Source organism: Myotis lucifugus, unplaced genomic scaffold (assembly GCF_000147115.1).
Source record: "Myotis lucifugus unplaced genomic scaffold, Myoluc2.0 scaffold_66, whole genome shotgun sequence".
Classification (NCBI taxonomy): domain Eukaryota; kingdom Metazoa; phylum Chordata; class Mammalia; order Chiroptera; family Vespertilionidae; genus Myotis; species Myotis lucifugus.
In genome coordinates this window covers 3,075,487-3,079,155 of record NW_005871114.1, presented here as the reverse complement: position 1 = coordinate 3,079,155, position 3,669 = coordinate 3,075,487, and the positions used below count along the sequence as shown (strand labels likewise).

Here is a 3,669-nt window from a genome sequence, read left to right as displayed (position 1 = left end):
CAGAGGATTTACTACGCTGCCTATAGAAGCTTGCTTTCCTGAACCCTGCCCATTCATTCTCTGCAAAGAAACCCCAGATCCTGCTATCTATACTGAACTCTATTTTGGAGAGAGGAAGTGAGGAGAGAGCTGAACAGTTCTTTGTTTTGCCAGTAAGGAGCATCTATCTGCTCGGCCTTTCCCATAACTCCTTCCTCACGCCCCAATATCCCCAACCCCTTCAGAAAAGTTCACAGCAACTCTCCAACTAGAATTGTGAAAAGCAGGTCAGAGGAGGAGAGGGCCAACAGGGGGTGGGTGTCCAATGGAAAATGACAATACCCTCCCTTCTCTCTTCCCTGTGGGGTAGAAAGCATTTCTTTTCAGTTGCTAATACCCTGCGGGAAGTCACCAGAGCTGCTAGTTCAACTCAGGGCCCTACAGCTGAGAAATGAGCTCCCAGCAATCCTGGAGAACTAACCCTGGACTAACCAACCATCAACTCTAATAGTGCCCAACTAACAGACCAACTCCTCCCTGGGGGTGGGGGAATGAGCTTGAGACATCAGAGCGTGGCTGGCAAGGAGCTATTTAAGGAGCATCAAGAGGGTGGGGCAGAAAATTGCTGGCAGCATCCTCTTCCTCCACCCCTCCCTCACACACACCCTTCACCTCTTAGATAGCCACCTATCTCACCTACATCTCTTAAGGGCTGTAGATCCGGAGTCCGAAAATGTCCAGTATGTGTTTTCTGTCATTGAGGTTCCTGTCCACATTGGCTGCCCACCCCTCTTTTAATTGACCCCCTTCTCTTGGATCACCACCAAGTCAAAAACACAAAACTGAATCTAGAGGAGCTAGAACAAACAAACAAACAAACAAACAAGGAGGGGAGTGGATACTGACAAGCCATCCCTGGCCTTCACTTATGAGAGGAAAAAGGGGTGTGATGTCAGATGCCTGGCAGGCCAGATAGTTCCATGATATCTCTAAATGAACTCCCTCCTATTGATGGTGAAATCAATGCGGCCAATTTCAGCAAGTCTGCCCTGTGACAACAGGAGCATCCCAGCGCTCAGTTTAAAACAAAAATCCAAAGGCTCGGCCAGAACGTGCCGGGAAGACCCAGGGTCTGGATAAAGCGAGCCGCCTTCAGTGGGATCCCTCCTGCTTTCATGTAGCGGTGTAACCGCGCAATAAATTCTGTCCGCCTGGAGAAAGCATGCACTGGTGGATTTCAAAGCCATCTTACGACAGCGGATGCAGGGGGATGCAGAATTCGACAGTGCCTTCCCCCATGAAAGGAACATAATGACTTCAAGCCTCTTTCCTCCTCTATCCTGAACGGAGCTACCGCTGATCAAGGAAGCCACGTCGGAAAGCAGCCAGGGGAGAGCCGGGGATGCCCGGGGAATTCGGAGAAAGGAGTCGCTTTCTGTGCATCTCGGTGACGAGCTGCCAGTCACTCTGGGGGATGGAGCACGGGCGGATGGGAGGCACGTCGTCCCCGGACGCGGACACACACATGGACCCGCTCACTCAGGCGGGTCCTAGGCCAGACCGCTCGTCCTTGGCCCCTCCCGCCGCCCTCTCCTCCAGAGGGATGCTGATGAATGAAACACCCGAGATGCCTCCATCCTGCGCTCCTCCGTCCTGCCCCCGGCTGCGGCAGTTTCACTTTACACCGCGGACCCACCCGCGCTTTGATGTCTCCTCCGCCGCCCATACTGCGGCCAGCCTGAAGCTGGCGGGCGTTCTTCCCCACCGAGGCCATGATCGCACGTACCCCCGACCCACCAGAAAAACCCTGGCATCTCCCAGAACCCCCGCACCCTGGGGAACTTTTCCTTGAAAGACTGGCAGGAAGGAGGGTTCGGCCATGGGGGGCCATGGTTTCCCTGTGACTACGGGGGATGCTCTGGGGGAGGGGGTCCCCAAGTCCTTCCAACAGCTGGCCCTTTAAACGCGCCTCCTCCGAGCGCGGAACAAAGGCGCCGCCCGCGGGGGCCGGGCTGGCGCACGCCCCCGGCGCCGGCGCAGCGGACCGGGTGAGCGCGGGCGGGCGGGCGGCGGGCGCGGGCTTACCTTGCGGGTCGCCGGGCGGGCGGGCGGGCAGCGCGCGTCCTGTCCCGCTCGCACTACACGCTGCAGTTGGCCCCGCTCTGGGACTCGGCGCTGACTTCACCGACACTCCGCGGCGGGCCAATGGGCTGCGGCGGCCGCCCCCTCATTAGCATGCGTCTGGAACCGTCCACTCCGGCTGCGCTCGGGCAGCGGGCGGGGCCGGGGGGCGGGGCCGGGCTCAGTGGTGACAGGAAGGGGCGTGTGCGCCAATGGGAGGCGAGGAAGTGCCCCGCCGCCCCGCCCCGCGGCATTGTCAGCCCCGCGCGCGGGCCCGCGGCTCTCAGGCAGATAAAGCGCGCGCGGGCCCTGTTACCCTTTCAGTCGGGCCGCAGCGGGCAAGGCGGCTAGCTCGGCGCGCCCTCTGGCCCTTCAGAGGGATCGCCCACTGGAAGCTGGGAAGGAACCTTGGACATAAAAATAACAGCTATCATGTCCTGAGTTCATATGTTACTTAACGTCTGTGCCCCAGTTTGCTCACCTGTAAAATGGTATAATAATAGGATGTAGTGAAGATGAGTATAGTTAACCGATGTAAAGCGTTTAAGCCAGTGTCTGGCTGTCAAGATGCATAAATGTTTGCTACTCTCATTATTATACTCTGTACCAGCCAGTGTGCTTAATGCTTCCTCCACATTTTCTCATTGATCCTCATAGCCTTATAAGAGAGGCACTGTTATTATTCCCTATTTTTCAAGCAGGAAAACGGAGGTGTGGTATAAATGGCTTGCTCAAGGTCATACAGAAAGCGGTGCAATCAGGATTTGAACTCCGGCTCTGAGTGTTCAGGAGCTGCATGGCAGGCATGTGCTGGGCCCTTGGGTCACTGCAGAAAAACCAGCAGGCAAGGCCCCTCCCCTCATAAAGCCCACTTTTTAGTGAGGGAGACAAACAAGTGAATAAATAAACAAGATCACCTGCAATGTGAAAAGTAGAGTGAACAAAATAAAACAGGGTAATGTGCAAGGAGAAAAGAGTACTTTACTAGATTGAGTTCAGAGCTAACCACTGTACCATACCATCCGGACTTCCTCCAGTCCTGCTTGTCCAAGGTCACAGGGCCAGCGAAGAGCTCGCCTGGAACTTGCTCCCTCCAGGCTTAGCTTCCCACATCCCTGGACATCCCAGTCCTCCTTGGGCTGAACAGAACGGACTTTGGTCAGCTGCCCTTGGCAATCTCCAGCCAGGGCACATGCCCAGTTCACAGACTGCATGTGGCAAAGTATAGACCGACCTTGATGACTGCATGGGGTGATGGGAAACACATCTGCTAACATTCTTAGATGTAAAGGAACAGGGTCAAGCCTTTGCTGAGCACCTGCTGTCCTCTTCTGTGTAAAAAATAGAATTTTAGAAGAGCCCTCGCCACCGGGGGGCTTACTCTGCAGCTGAGGAGACAAGACACCACCAGAAAACTGCTCCATCTAGGGAACCCCAGCCCAGGCCTCTCTCCACTTGCACCTCATCCGGCTGCTTTGCAAAGAACACTAGACTAGGAATCAGGCTTCCCAGGCTCCCTTACTAACTCACTCCATGACATAGGCGAGACAGTTCCTTCTGGGCCTGTAA

General features: G+C 55.6%; 1 protein-coding gene across 1 annotated transcript in view; it reads right to left on the bottom strand.

Moving 5' to 3' along the window:
- Positions 1-2,137, bottom strand: part of SORBS1 (sorbin and SH3 domain containing 1) — a 211,022-nt gene extending 208,885 nt beyond the window's left edge. Inside the window, exon 1 of the mRNA XM_023754890.1 lies at positions 2,065-2,137. The gene's annotated coding sequence lies outside the window, so the exon portion shown is untranslated. The remainder of the gene's footprint in view (positions 1-2,064) is intronic.
- Between the last annotated feature and the right edge of the window lie 1,532 nt (positions 2,138-3,669).